The sequence below is a fragment of the Myotis myotis genome, unplaced genomic scaffold, assembly GCF_014108235.1.
Source record: "Myotis myotis isolate mMyoMyo1 unplaced genomic scaffold, mMyoMyo1.p scaffold_m19_p_56, whole genome shotgun sequence".
NCBI lineage: Eukaryota > Metazoa > Chordata > Mammalia > Chiroptera > Vespertilionidae > Myotis > Myotis myotis.
In genome coordinates, this window is record NW_023416364.1 from 583,414 (window position 1) to 599,566 (window position 16,153).

The following is a 16,153-nucleotide window of genomic DNA, read 5'->3' on the forward strand; positions in this document are numbered from 1 at the left end:
GTGCTCTGGGTTTAGAGGGAAAAAGAGAAAAGAAACTGTGGCTTTCTCTCCGACCGTCTCTGGTCTACGGGCTCCCGGATCTGCCGTGGCCAGCAGCCCTGCTGCCACCCTTCACGGGTGGACGTTACAGGGGCCGCGGGTCTCGGCTCTGGTGTGAGCCCAGCCTGGGGTCCTGGCCCCGATCTTCTGAGGGAGCAGGCCCTCCCGCAGCCCAGCGCTCCCTCCTCGCTCTCCGCCTGCCACCCTGGGCGCTGGGTCAGCCCCCCTCATGACCTCACCCTTCCTACGCCTCCAGGTGTCTGTCCGTCCTCACTGTGAGCCTCCTCCTCGGCGGGGCCTCAGTCAGTGACTCCAGGGGATGCTCCCCAGTGTAGTTGTGTTTCCATCCTGGCCCTGGGACAGGGGCCTCTTCAGCCCCCTCGGCCGCCACGTTCCTGACCCTTTCATGTTTAGTCTCACAGCGAGAATGGGTGGTCACTGGGGAATTTTCAAGTCAATTTTAGAAAAACTCCACGAGCATTTTTCTAAGTTGAACGAAATAATTAATCTGTATTTTAATCTTTTGCATGTAGCGTGGTGAAATGACAGCATTTAAAAAGCTAAGTTCCACCCGGCCAGCATAGCTCAGTGGTTGAGCGTCGACCTATGACCCAGGAGGTCACGGTTCAATTCCTGGTCAGGGCACAGGCCTGGGTTGTGGGCTCGATCCCCAGTGTGGGGCGTGCAGGAGGCAGCCGATCCATGATTCTCTCTCATCATTGATGTCTCTCTCTCTCTCTCCTCTCCCTTCCTCTCTGAAGTCAATGAAAATATATTTTTTAAAATCTCGGTGTGACGGGCGAGAGGCAGGGGAGAGCGAGAGGGAAGTAAATCTCGTTATGATGGTGCAGAACCCGCAGGAGCCCGAGCTCTGCAGCTGCGCAAGGAGCACAGGCTTTGGCCGCCACGAGGCGAGGCGAGTGTGGCTAATCCTCTCGGCCGAGGCTTTGTCCGGCGCCCGAGCGCGGCCGTCAGGGCTGCCCGTTCCCAGCACCTCCGTCTGTCCCCCGGGGCACTCCCCATCCTGACTGCTGTTCAGCGGGAACAAGCCATCCATCACGGGACCGGGAGCCGCCTTCCCATAGAAACGTGAGATCAGCACGGGACACGCCGATTACCCGACGTGTGGGCGCTCGCGTGCTCCGGGGGAGATTAAGGGGGCGAGCTCGCTGTGTGGCCCAGACAAAGGGCTCCCTCGCAGCCGGTGGGGACGTCACAGAAGCTGAAAAGGTGGAAAGCAGAGAATGTAACAGGAAAACAGACCTGGAATGTCACGTCCGTCGACACGGCTTCCCCGGAGACGACGCGACGACACAGAATGCACCTGCGGGGGAGCCGCCTCGGCCGCGAGCGGGGCCCAGTGCGTCACCAGCGATGGACACTGATTTATTGTCTCCGCAAATGACGGGGACGCAGCCACAGATGAGCAGCCCTGCCCGGGGCAGTTCACCTCCTGGGGGCAGGTACGTCAGAGTCATTAACACGGCTCTTCCAGGAGTAACGTCTTAAATGAATTTCATACAGAAATGAGCTCCCAGTGGAAGCCTGGGGTCGAGTCTTTAAGTCTCGAAGCCGAAGCAAATGGTGTCAAGTTACACAAAATAGTATTTTTACAAGAACCGCGCCTGCAGCTGTGCTACGCCTGCAGCTGTGCTATGTTCGTTGTCAGAAGTGACTTTCAAAAGCAGGAAGAAAACTAAGTCCCCCGGGTTTCACTCTATATTGAATAAGAGCATCGATTCAAATGAATGTAAGAAAAATGTCTTCATAACCACATATTTTTAAGACGTAAGATAACTTCCGGGTTCAGTTTGAGCTTTGCCCTTTCGCCTCGCCTCGCCCTGGGAAGGAAACGGCTGCAGAGAAAGAAGCAGTGGCTCCTCCAGGGTCCGGGTGAGCTGTAGGCGGCGCTGTTACTGGAAACGCCGCCATCGGTTACCGTTTGGGCGTATTCTGACGCGCCCCCGTCTCTCTCAAGCACAGACCGTTTTCTACTCACAGGGGTTGAGAATCAAAGAATGCCCTGTTTTGTTCCTGTAACTACGATGTCAAACCTCAGTCACAATCCCTGGCTATCGGTTCTACGATGTTCTGTGCCAATCACGGGAGCAAGGGAGTGTGTGTGTTCTCTGCTGGGACTGATGGCGGCATCCACCTTCTCTCCCTGCACAGATCACAGAGCAGAGGGGCCGCTGAGCCCTTCTGGGAGACACTTGACATGGTCTTTTCCAAATGACAGGGGCCCACGCGGCTGCTGTCGACAGGGAGCATCCTTTCCAGCAGCACCTGGGCCGTGCGCGGCCTTCCCTTGGGCTGGACCATGCCCTGAGCACCTGCATCGCGGGCCTGGGACACAGACGGGCTCCGGCCAGCTGCGCCCTTCCCGGCCTCCAGGGCGTGTGTGAGCTGGAGCCAACGGGTCTGGCCAGACGCAGGCCCCCTCTGAGCAGCGGCCGGCTTGCCCCCGCGGATGCCGTAGGAAAGCTCTTCTATGGTATGAAGGTTCGGAGCAGTGGAGGCCAGGAGCCTGTGCAAAGACTCAAAGCCATAAATTATTCCGACAAAGGAAGTTTAAGATGTCAAAGTCCGCCCGTCCGGTGTGGCTCCATGGTTGAGCGTCCACCTATGAACCAGGAGGTCAGGGCCCAGGCCCAGGTTGCAGGCTCGATCCCCAGGGTGGGGCGTGCAGGAGGCAGCCGATCCATGATTCTCTCTCATCATTGATGTTTCTCTCTCCCTCTCCCTCTCTCTTCCTTTCTCTGAAAATCAATAAAAACATATTTTAAAAAAGAAACATACTTTTGTTGAAAGAGAAAACAACTCTAGGCTTATTTTGCAGGGATGAAGGGAACTCATCTCCAACAGAGTGGAATGCAGGATTAATCACACTCATCACCATGGAAACTACAGCCGTCTCTTCTGCAATCGTATCGGCCTGTGGAATGCTTCCTGAAAACAATACTTCCTTGAAAGCTGGATTGAGTGTTAGAATTTATAAAACATTAATTTCCTTCAAGGGTCTTTTCAGTTCATCTTTTTTAAAAAATATGTACTTTTATTGATTTCAGAGAGGAAGGAAGAGGGAGAGAGAAACATCAATGATGACAGAGAATCATGGATCCACTGCCTCCTGCACACCCCACCCTGGGGACTGAGCCTGCAGCCTGGGCATGGGCCCTGATCGGGAATCAAACCAGTGACCTCTTGGTTCCTGGGGCCGATGCTCAACCACTGAGCCATGAGGCCGGGCAAGATTATATGTTTCTTATGCAAAAGTGCGATCTTTAAGAAAACACACCCACTTTTTTTTTTTTTTTTTAAGAAAATTTTAAAAATCCAGACTGTGAATGACTGCTTCTCAATTGAAAAGGTCACTGTCCAAAACTTTAAGTAGAACCCACCGTCCCTTCAGCCTACTGGCCCAGCCTGGCCAGGTGGCTCGGTGGTTGAGCGTCGACCTATGAACCAGGAGGTCCTGGTTTGATCCCTGGTCAGGGCGCATGCCTGAGTTACGTGGGGCTTGGTCCCCAGTGTGGGGCTTGCAGGAGGCAGCCATTGATGATTCTCTCTCATCACTGATGTTTCTCTCTCTCTCTCCCTGTCCCTTCCTCTCTGAAATCAATAAAAATATATTTTTAAAAGACACGCTGGCCGTTCCTGGGCCTGCAGAGAAGGTGGCAGAGGGAGGGCAGCTCTGCCATGGGCGAGGGGACCAGACATGCACCATCATGCTCGCAGCATGTCCATGGCATGTTTGCAGCAAGTCCGTGAAGCGCGCCCATCGGGCACTCAGAAGGGCCTGGAAACTGGCGGTGAAGGAGACGGCCGCCAGGTGCGGGCAGTGACGCTGACTCACAGCGCCTCTGGGCCAAAGGGATCGGGAAAGTCCCACCTGGTCCAGGAAACACAGCGACAAAGCGTCCCGATCCAGCGCTGTGCGTGTTCGTCGCAGCGGCCACACTTTCAAAACCTGCAGACAGTGCGTGTGGATGAGGACTGACGGCTGCTTCTCAAATGAAGTCATAAACACAAAGAAAGAGAGAGAGACTCACCCGCAAGCTGGATTCCCGCACGGGCCTCCGGGACAGCAGGTGACGCTGAGCTCCTGGCACGTGGGCCTCTGGGTACAGACCCACCCCTCACCGTGTGTGAACTGGCGGCTTGGAGACACAGGCCCCGGAACTGCCGCATTGCAGCCGGACGGATGTCCCAGCGCACCGGGAGTGCCCGACTTTCTCAGATGTTGTATTTTCTTTCTTTTTTTAAAATATATTTTATTGATTTCAGAGAGGAAGGGAGAGAGAGGGAGAGAGAGAACATCAATGATGAGAGAGAATCATGGATCGGCTGCCTCCTGCACCCCCCACACTGGGGATCGAGCCCACAACCCAGGCATGTGCCCCGACTGGGAATCGAACCCTGACCTCCTGGTTCATGGATCGACCCTCAACCCCTGAGCCACGCCGGACGGGTGGTGTTGTCTTTCTTGATTACACATTCCTTCCTCTGCACATTTTAGGGGAACAAAGAGAATGTCTTCATCATATGATGTTACACAGCTTTATGCACCCGTTGACGGGAGGACATTTCCACGTGCGTCCTCCATTCCTGTGGCAGGGAACCCAGAGTGCACCATGGAGCCGGCGGGGGTCTGCCCGGGAGGCGGAGAGGAAAGCTGCCCCGCCTCCCTGGCCCCCACGTCACCCCAACCTGCTTCTTGACTATCCCTCCCCTCCCGCCTCCCTCAGGCCAAAAACCCTGACATTGAAAAGCAAGGGCTTCTGGTGGACTCACAGAACCGGACACAGCGTGTGGGTCTCTTCCCTCTCGCGGCCCTCGTAGGAGCGCCAGCGGCCAGCGGGAAGTTCAGTCGCTTTGTGACTTCTGACCGGAGCGAGGGCCGTAAGAGGCATCTCAACGCACCTTCCCGCATTCGAAGGAAGGGTATGTGGTTGTGGACCAACATTCGCGAGAATAAGACCACCGACTCCAATTAGGTCTTAAACAGCAAGCGAGGATTTATTGAGCTGGCCAGCGACCACAGTCACAGCACCCTGCCGAAGCAGAGGCTGAACTGCAGCGACGACTACAGGAGTTACATTTTATTATTAAATTCTGTGGATGCCCAGAGAAAAATGTGTCTTTCAAATTCTGGGACCCCCAATATGGAGGAAACTCTCTTTATTTATACTTTTTCCAGTCTTTTGTCTCCTAAATTTGGAATGAGACTTCCGGGCCTTCTGAGAAAGCAGGCCTGCGTGCTGGGAAGGGGCTATGAGACCATATCTCAAGGCCTGGCCTGGTGTCAGCACCTTCCTATCTGTGTGTTTTAGGAACAGACAGCACAGCATGACCCGTCTGGCCAAAGCGCCAGATATGCTGCCCAGCACAATGTCGTCTCCTCTTTCCAAGGAGCTGAGACGGAAGCACGATGTTCGACCCGTGCCCATCCGAGAGGGCGATGAAGCTCAGGTTGTCCGAGGACATTGCAAAGGGCAGCACTGGGCCATGCCAGTAGCCCTGGTCTACAGGAAGCCATATGCCACCACATGGAGCGAGGGCCACGGGAGACGCCAACGGTGCCACTGTCCACGCGGGCATTCGCCCCGCAAGGTCGTGATCACTCGGCGAACGCTGGACAAAGACGCAAACAGATCCTTGAACGTAGAGCCACAGCTCGCCAAGTAGGAAAGGGAAAGGGAAAACACAAGGAAGGAGCAATTGGGAAGATGCAGGAATAGAGTAATATTCTGTACAACTTTCATTAGAAACTTAAAATGAGCCGTAGCCGGTTTGGCTCAGTGGATAGAGCGTCGGCCTGCGGACTGAAAGGTCCCAGGTTCGATTCTGGTCAAGGGCATGTACATTGGTTGTGGGCACATCCCCAGTAGGGAGTGTGCAGGAGGCAGCTGATCGATGCTCCTCTCTCATCGATGTTTCTAACTCTCTATCCCTCTCCCTTCCTCTCTGTAAAAAATCAATAAAATATATTTTTTAAAAAAAAGAAACTTAAAATGAAAAAAAAAGAAAAAGCAAGGACTTCTGGCCCAGAAGTGACTCCTGGGGCCACACCCCGTTTCTGGCCGCACCTCCCCTCTTCTAGGAGAGGGTCACCTGGTGGTCAGGGGCGTCTGGCTCCTGCTGCCGCCACCTCACCAGGCCCCAAGAGTCACAGGATGCACCGGGCGCTGCTGCCGCAGAAGGTGCCCCCTCCTCTGGGTTCCCAGGCATCGATGGGAATAACAGACACTTGGGGGTTCCCAGGCTCCGCACAGGCAGGCATGGGGGTCCCGGGAAGACAGGGCTTTGTTTTCATCGCCTCCAACCTTGTTCTCAGTGCGGCCCTGCAGCTCCCGTTCCCACTTCCTCTCCCAAGACCACGGTCCTGCCTGTGGCCTCGGGTCCCCCGAGAAGGGGTTCCTGAGCAGCTGGGGAGCAGGGACGCGAGTGGTACCGACAACAATAGCAGATGCCTCTCCTGTCCTCGTGACTCACTCATTGTTATTGCGTCACCTCAAAATATTATTGAAACCCTAGCAACTCTCTATTTTTTAAGCCAAACTAGTCTAATATCGGCAAGTTCATATGGTTCAACCTACGAAGCACCCAAACATGACTCCTCGTTCTCTGTCCCGCCAGCCTCACCTCCAGGTGTCCCCCACCCTCGCAGCCTCCCCTGAGCGCAGTCCCCCCACGGCTGTTCCCTGGGCCTGAGTACCCGCCCCCTCTCCCGGGAACTCCCACTGGTCCTTCAAGACTCAGCCCAAGTCCCACCCCTTCCACCCTCTGCTCCTACTTTACTCTCGTAGCGCACACACACTCACATGCATGCACACATTTGCTCACACACTCACACACATGCTCTCACACATGTATATACTTGTGTGCCCACATGTTCACAATGCACGCGTGTGATCATACAGAGAATGCACAGGCTCACGTGTGCATACTCATGCACACACATGCACATCCATGTGGATGGACATGCATACTCATGCACACACGTACATACATACACGTGCTCATGCACCCTGGTGCACACAGACACACACATGCACGTGCACACATGCTCATGCACACACACAGGGAGCGCACCACGGTGGTGGGACCCAGTTGCACAGTAATCACTTGTTTGCCTCCCCACTCGACTGTGAGCACGTGAGAGCAGAGGCCGAGTGCAGTGCGTCCGCCCCGGGGCCAGGCCAGCACTTGGTTGTTAATAAGGCCTCGTTGAATGAAAGAATTAAATCATTAAAAACCACAAGATTAATTAAGAGTGTGGTTTTATGAGCGGCCCAGTGTGCACTGCGGCTCCCGGTGTAATGCAGCCCTTAGCGCACGTTCCACGGGCGTCGGAGGCTGAATGAGTGACGACGGCAGGTGAAAGTCTCTTAATTAGATCCAGAGGGTCCTCTTTATTTGCAGAATCAAACAAGAAAGGCGTCAGGGGCTGCAAAGAGCTGCGCCGACATCTTTGTTTCTCAAAAGGCTCATCTGAATGATAATGAGTGTGGAAAACGGATTAGCTCCTGGGTGGACAGGTTTTTTGTTTGTTTGTTATTTGTTTTTGGTTTTTTGTCTGGAGAAAAAAACTGAAAATGCTTGTGGGCTTCATCGCTTAGGGACATCCAGTCCCCTCTTGTTTTCTGTGATTTTTATTTTAGTGCTTATTTAATTAAGACAATTAAACAATTTGGGGCACACAGATTAAAATTGGTAAAAAAAAAATTGTTCCTGGTTCTGTATTGATGTCGAGTTTGATTATTATTTCACGCATCTGCGAATCTGATGACTCTGGTGAAAGCGCCCGCCATCTGCCCGTGGCCTCCATGCGGAGGCATCGCTGCCCCAGGAGCACTCTCTCCGACGCGGCCAAATGGTGTCAATAACCTCATTTTTTTAAAATGATGGATAAACATTGCTAACCTACGTCATCTGCGTCATTTCATCACATGCTCCAGCGAAAGCACCAACTACTTTACAGATAAGAGGGAAAGGAGGCTTTATATAGGTCTTGGCTCAGAACGCGGGTGCTTTCAAGAGAAATAAAAAGGGGTGTTTTGCAAGTTTCATGGATTAAAGACATATTTCTCAAAAAAAATAAATGATGAAAAAGAAAACAGGCTCTTTTTAAATTTTACCTTTATTGTTGGAAGTATTACAAATGTCCCCTTTTTTCCACCATTGACCACCCCCTTCTCCCAACTCCCATTCCTCCCACCATTGTCCATGGGCTATCGTAGGTGCATGTAAGTTCTGTGGTTGGTCTCTTCCCTCCCATCCATCGCCTTCCCTCAGAGGGTCTCCAGTCTGTTCATGCTTCCATGTCTCTGGATCTGTTTTGTTCATCAGTTTATTTTGCTCATTAGATTCCACATGTGAGTGAGATCATGTGATACTTGTCTGTCTCTGACTGGCTTATTTCTCTCAGCATAATACTCTCCAGGCCCCTCCATGCTGCCCCAAAGGGTAAGAGATCCTTCTTTTTTACAGCTGCATAGTAGTCCATGGTGTAGATGTACCACAGCTTTTATCCACTCATCTACTGATGGGCACTCGGGCTGTTTCCAGATCTTAGCTATTGTAAATTGTGCTGCTATGAGCATAGGGGTACATACATTCATTCTGACTGGTGTTTCTAGTTTCTTAGGATTTATTCCTAGAAGTGGGATCACTGGGTCAAATGGCAGTTCCATATTTAATTTTTTGAGGAAACTCCATCCTGTTCTCCACAGTGGCTGCACCAGTCTGCATCCCACCAGCAGTGCATGAGGGCTCCCTTTTCTCTGCATCCTCACCAGCACCTGTCGTTTGTGGATTTGTTGACGGTAGCCATTCTGACAGGTGTGAGGTGGGACCTCGTTGTTGTTTTAATTTGCATCTCTCTGGTGATCAGTGCCTTTGGGCATTTTTCCATATGTCTCTTGGCCGTCTGTATGTCCAGTTTGGAGAAATGTCTACTTAGGTCTTCTGCCCATTTTTTGATTGGATTGTTTGTCTTCCTTTCGCTGAGTTGCATGAGTACTTAGATGCTTAGGAAATTAACCCCTTATCAGATGTATCATTGGCAAATATGGTCTCCCCTACAGTGGGCTCATCTCATTTTGATGCTGATTTCTTTTGCTGTGCAGAAGCTTTTTAAAGTTTTTTATTTTAATGCCATCCCATTTGTTTATTTATTTTTTCTTTGTTTCTCTTTCCCTGGGAGATATATCCACAAACATATTGCTAGGAGAGATTTTGCTGCCTATGTTTTCTTCAAGGATTTTTATGGTTTTGTGACTTACATTTAAATAGTTTATCCATTTTGGGTGTATTCTTGTGTATCATGTAAGTTGATGGTCTGGTTTCATTTTTTTACATGTATCTGTCCAATTATCCAAACACCATTTATTGAAGAGACTGTCTTAACTCCATTGTATGCTCTTGACTCTTTTGTTAAATATTAATTGAGCATAATGGCTTGGATTGATTTCTGGGTTCTCTGTTCTGTTCCATGGATCTATATGCCTATTCTTGTGCCAGTACCAAGCTGCTCTGCTTACAGTGGCTTTATAGTATAACTTGATATCTGGTATTGTGATCCCTCCAACTTTGTTCTTATTTCTCAAGATTGCTGCAGCTCTGTGGGGTCTTTTTGGCTCCATATCAATTTTTGGAAAGTTTGCTCTAGATCTGTAAAATATGCTGTTGGCATTTTAGTAGGGATTCCATTGAATCTATAGACTGCTTTGGGTAGTATAGATATTTTGATGATGTTAATTCTACCAATCCATGAGCATGGTATATTCTTAACTTGTTTACGTCTTCCTCTATCTGTTTTTTCAACGTTCTATATTTTTCCAAGTACGGGTCTTTTACCTCCTTCATTAAGTTTATTCCTAAGTATATTAATTTTTTTGTTGCAATTTTAAAGAAATATTTTTATTGATTTCAGAGAGCAAGGGAGAGGGAGAGAGAGATAGAAACATCAGTGATGAGAGAGAATTATAATTTGCATCTCTCTGATGATTAGCGACATTGAGCCTCGTGCACAGTGCCCCTGGGGTTTGAGCCCAAAACACAGGCGTGTGCCCTGACTGGGAACCCTCCTGGTTCATAGATCAAAGCTCAGCCACTGAGCCCCACTGGCCAGGCTTTTGTTGATGATGTTGTTGTTAATCCTCAATAATTTTCCATTGATTTTTTTTAAAACAGTATAGGTAGTGACTTTATTTTTTAAATTATTTTGAATCAAAATGTCTTTTTATTATTATTATTATTCTTTATTGTTTAAAGCAGTGGTCGCCAACCTTTTGGACCTCATGGACCACTGGTTGGCGACCGCTGGTTTAAAATATTACATATAATATTACATATGTCTCCTTTTTCCCCCATTTCCATTGATTTTTTTAGAGAGAATGTGAGAGGGAGAGACAGAGAGAGAGACATCGATGTGAGAGAGACACATCGATTGGTTGCCTCCTGCATGCGTCCTGACCTGGGCCAAGTCCACACCTGCAAGCGAGGCATGTGCTTTGACCAGAATCAAACCACGACCCATTAGTCTGCAGGCCAATGCTCTAACCACTGAGAAAACTGGCTAGGATGTCATTTTAAATGGGATTATTTTTTTAATTTATCTTTCTGAGAATTCATTATTGGTGTATAAAAATGCCAATGATGTCTGGGTGTTGATTTTGTATCCTGCTACTTTAACAAAATCACTTCTTAAATCTGGTCGTTTTTTTGGTGGAGTCTTTAGGGTTTTCTAGGTACAATATCATGTCACCTGCAAATAATGACAGTTTTATATCCTCCTTTCCCATTTGGATGCCTTTTATTTCTTCTTCTTGTCTGATCGCTGTGGCTAGGACTTCCAGTACAATGTCAAACAGGACAACTCTGTCCTGTTCCTGTTCTTAGGGGAAAGGCTTTTAGTTTTTGCCCATTGAGTATGATGTTGGCTGTAGGTTTGTCATAAATGGCCTTGATCATGTTGAGATATACTCCCTCTATTCCCTCTTTACTGAGAGTTTGTATCAAAAATGGAGCTCGGTTTTGTCAAATGCTTTTTCTGCATCTATTGATATGATCATGTGATTTTTTTATCTTTCGATTTGTTCACGTGATGTATCACAGTTACAGATTTACAGATATTGTACCAGCCTTGCATCCCTGGAATAAATCCCACCTGGTCATGGTGTATTATCTTGTTAATATATTGCTGGATCTGATTTGATATATTGTGGAGGATTTTAGCATCTGTGTTCATCGGGGATATTGGCCTGTAATTCTCTTTCTTTGTAGTGTCTTTATCTGGTTTTGGAATTAGGGTGATGCTGGCCTCGTGAAAAGAGTTAGGGAGTGTTCTTCCTCTTGGATTTTTTTGGGATAGTTTGAGGAGGATCGTGTTAGTTCTTCTTTGAATGTTTGGTAAAACTCCCCTGTGAAGCCGCTGGGCCAGGGCTTTTGTTTGCTGGGAGTTTTTTTTTTTTATTACTGCTTCAATTTCATCAGTTGTTATTGGCGTATTCAGGTTTTCTGATTCCTCCTGATTCAGTTTTGGAGGTTGTATTTTCCTAGGAATGTGTCCATTTCATCCACATTGTCAGCTTGGTAGCATATAGTTGTTCAGAGTGTTTGCTTCCAGTCCTTTGTATTTCTGTGGTGTCCGTTGTGATTTCATCTCTTTTGCTCAGATTTTATTTATTTGGGTCCTGCTCTGTGTTTCTTGACGAGTCTGGCTAATGGTTCATCAATCTTGTTTTATCTTTTTAAAGAACCCGGTCTTGGTTTCATTGGTCTTTTGTGTTGTTTCTAAATCTCTATGTCATTTATTTCTGCTCTGATCCCTATGCTCTCTTTCTGGTTCTTTAAGTTGTAGGCTTAGTCCAGTAGCAATTCTTCTTATTTGTTGAAGAAGGCCTGTAGTGCCGTGAACTTCCCTCTCAGGACTGCTTTCGCTGTGTCCCATAAGTTTTGGGCTGTAACTAAATTAATAATTAAAAACAAGCCAGCCCAGCCAGTGTGGCTCAGTGGTTGAGCATCGACCTATGAACCAGGAGGTCACAGTTCAATTCCTGGCCAGGGCACAAGCTCAGGTTTTGGGGCCTAATGCCCAATAAGGGGTGTGCAGGTAGCAGCTGATCGATTATTCTCTATCATCATTGATATTTCTATCTCTATCTCCCTCTCCTTTCCTTTCTATGAAAAATCAATAAAAACATTTAAAAAAGAGAAATGTTTAAAAAAAACAAACCAAAAGACACACACAAGCCATTCGTGCATAAAGGGGAAAGGTCATTTTTTTTCACTTGGCTCCTTAAAGTCTCTGCCTTCGCTGGGACAACCAACCCTCCTCGGTGAACCGTCAGTAGGTCCGCTCCGGTTGGTGAAGGGCAGTGACAGGACGGCCCGCTGTCCAGCCCTGGGGAAAGGGGACCGTTCAGACCGTGCCGGGAGCACCCTGGCTCCCGCGAGGGAGTGAGACTGCACCCCCCGCGCTGGTGCCCGCAGCCCCTCAGCGAAGCAGACCTCACGTTCACCGTTAATCGTTCATCGGAGCTGATTTGTAAACAGCACCTCCTCCCCCGCCCCCCTCGCCCCCTTGGCCAGGCTCCCGCTCTGCTCAATGGCACAGATGCGGCTTTGAGCGGACTGGCCAGCCAGGGAGGGAAATTAATGAAGGGCGAGTCATAAAAGAGCTCGGACGGCCTGGCTAACTCACTCCAGCAGTAATTAACTTTTTTTCTTCCTCTTTTTTTTTTAGCTCATGAAGGTAAATATGCCCGTGGCACTGGCCCAGTCTAGCTCTTCTTTATTAAAAAGGAGCGGGCAGAGGGGTTCATGGGGAGCCGAGGCTTAATCTGTTTTCCCCCAAGAAGAGCAATTTTAAATCACTCGTGTGATGTGTGGACAGACTGGCGATGCCGGGATCACACACTCCTCGGGCGGCGGGAGGCGGGGGCAGATGGGGGACGGTCCCCGACGGACAGACACAGTCGTCCTCCGCCGAAAGCAGCTTAAAGGGTCTCTTAAGGGTTTTTAAAAGTTTGCTCTTCTCCTTCCCCCTCCCCCCGGCACGATGAGCTCCCGTTGTGCAGCGCACAGGCACGGCCGCGGGTTCCGCTGCACACAAGCCTCCCGCGCCCGTGTCCGTGGGACAGGGACACCACCACGGCCTCACGCTGCCAGCTTCCAGGGTTAGGCACACGGTTATAAAGGCAACTGAGGATGTGGTGTTGCCATCTCCTGTTGACACGGAGAAAAGGGGGACAGGGACCCGGCCTGCCTTCAAAGTAAAAGCACCTGCCCTGGCCTGTGTGGCTCAGCGGGCAGAGCGTCAGCCTGCAGACTGAAAGGTCCCGGGTTCGATTCCCTGTCAGGGCACATGCCCAGGTTGCGGACTCAATCCCCAGTGGGGGGCGTGCAGGGGGCAACCAATCAATGATACGCTCTCATTGATATTTCTATTTCTCCCTCTCCCTTCCTCTCTGAAATCAATAAAATATATTAAAACAAAACAAAACAACACCTGTTAGTATGTGAGGTACGTAAGACAGTCAGATTCATAGGCACAGAAGCACCATAGTTGCCAAGGGCTGGGGGAGGGGACAGGGTCACTGTTTTATGGGCACAGAGTGTCCGTTTTGCAGATGGAAAGTTCTGGAGATTGTGAATACGCCTGGACGTAAACTTAAAAATAATGAATGATGACTTCTTTTTTAAAAAGTATGTTATTGATCTTTTACAGAGAGGAAGGGAGAGGGATAGAGAGTTAGAAACATCGATGAGAGAGAAACATCGATCAGCTGCCTCCTGCACACCCCCTACTGGGGATGTGCCCACAACCAAGGTCCATGCCCTTGACCGGAATCGAACCCGGGACCCTTCAGTCCGCAGGCCGGCGCTCCATCCACTGAGGCAAACCGGTCAGGGCGAATGATGACTTCTTACAAATCACTTTAGGATGGCGATAGACTTCGAGCGTGAAACCTGTGTTTCATGGCCAAAACATAAAAATGGCGTGCACGACCAAATCTTCAGTCTGTTCAGAGGTGAAGCACTAGGTTTTAGTCAGTTCTAAGACTTTTTCTGCTACAAATACGTTGTACCATCCTCAGATAAATACACATCCACATTCATTTGAGTGTGACCTTATGCACTGACAGTCATCGAATCTCAGTGGCTTTTATTTTTTTTATTAATCTTTCTGTTTTTAGAGAGAGAGGAAGGGAGAGGGAGAGAGAGCGAAACTGATGAGCGAATCATCGATCGGCTGCCTCCTGCACTGCTGGTGATGGAGCCAAAACCTGGGCATGTGCCCTGACCGGGAACCAGACGGGTGACCTCTTGGTTCCTGGGTCGACGCTCTAACCACTGAGCCACGCCAACGGGGCTCACAGTGGCTTTTAACTCACATGTTTCCCCCCTCGTGCGGCTCCACGGTGAGCTGGGTGTCCCCAGGAACACTGCTCCTCACAGGGCCACTCAGAAGCCCACGCTGCTTTGATGCTTTGACTGGGGGGCTGGGCGTGCCCAGGGGGATGAGCCTCAGACCCTGGTGAGCCTGGGGACCTCACACAGGCAGGTGCGATGAGATTCGGTGACCGCTGTGAGACGGAGCCGCCGGGAATGTGCCCACGGGAACGATGAAGCATGTCTCCTGGAACACACACGCGTGTGGCCTTGTGTGGGGGGTGCTGTCGGGACAAGGCATGTTCTACTCCCACATGGACGTGTAGCTGACAGACAGCCGCCAACGAGACAGATTCAGGGGGACACAGTGAGAATCCCCTAGGGGGGACCAGTCCCGCCGTGTTCAGTTTTGCTCAGAGACTCCTAAGCCTTCCACCGTGCTGACAGAACTTCTAAAATCCCAAGCGGGCGGTCAACGCAGAAGCGCTGCAAAGCCCATGGCTGCCCCCACGTCAAAGGTGCTGTAACAGCCCTGGCCGGCTTGGCTCAGTGGGAAAGGGTTGTCTTGCAGGTGGTATTCAGTAGAAGTAAAAGGTGAGTTGCTCAGGGGTTGAGCATTGACCTATGAACCAGGAGGTCATAGTTCAGTTCCTGGTCAGGGCACATGCCCAGGTTGCAGGCTCAATCCCCAGGCGGGGGCGTGCAGGAGGCAGCTGATCCATGGTTCTCTCCCATCATTGATGTTCCTATCTCTATCTCCCTCTTCCTCTCCCTCTCCCTTCCTCTCTGAAATCAATAAAGACGTATATATTTTTTAAAGAAGCAAAAGATTGAAAAAATATACAGTCAAATGAAAGTACCCTCAGAAGCCCTCATTTTTAAACTATTACCATGCACAGCCAGATCCGTGTCCAGTGGGAAGAAAGCAGTGATGGTGTCCAGGACCACCACCCTCTCGCCCCCTGAAAAGACACTGCACAGGGAGCCACAGACACTGCACAGGCAGCCACAGACACTGTACAGGAAGCACAGACACTGCACAGGGAGCCACAGACACTGTACAGGCAGCCACAGACACTGTACAGGAAGCACAGACACTGCACAGGGAGCCCACAGACACTGCACAGGGAGCCACAGACACTGCACAGGGAGCACAGACACTGCACAGGGAGCCCACAGACACTGCACAGGGAACCACAGACACTGCACAGGGAGCCCACAGACACTGCACAGGGAGCACAGACACTGCACAGGGAGCCACAGACACAGCACAGGGAGCACAGACACTGCACAGGGAGCCACAGACACTGCACACGGAGCCCACAGGCACTGCACACGGAGCCCACAGACACTGCACAGGGAGCCGCAGACACTGCACAGGGAGCACAGACACTGTACAGGGAGCACAGACACTGCACAGGGAGCCACAGACACTGCACAGGGAGCCACAGCCACTGCACAGGGAGTACAGACACTGCACAGGGAGCACAGACACTGCACAGGGAGCACAGACACTGCACAGGGAGCCACAGACACTGCACAGGGAGCCACAGACACTGCACAGGGAGTACAGACACTGCACAGGGAGCACAGACACTGTACAGGGAGCCACAGACACTGCACAGGGAGCACAGACACTGCACAGGGAGCACAGACACTGCACAGGGAGCCACAGACACTGCACAGGGAGCCACAGACACTGCACAAGGAGCCC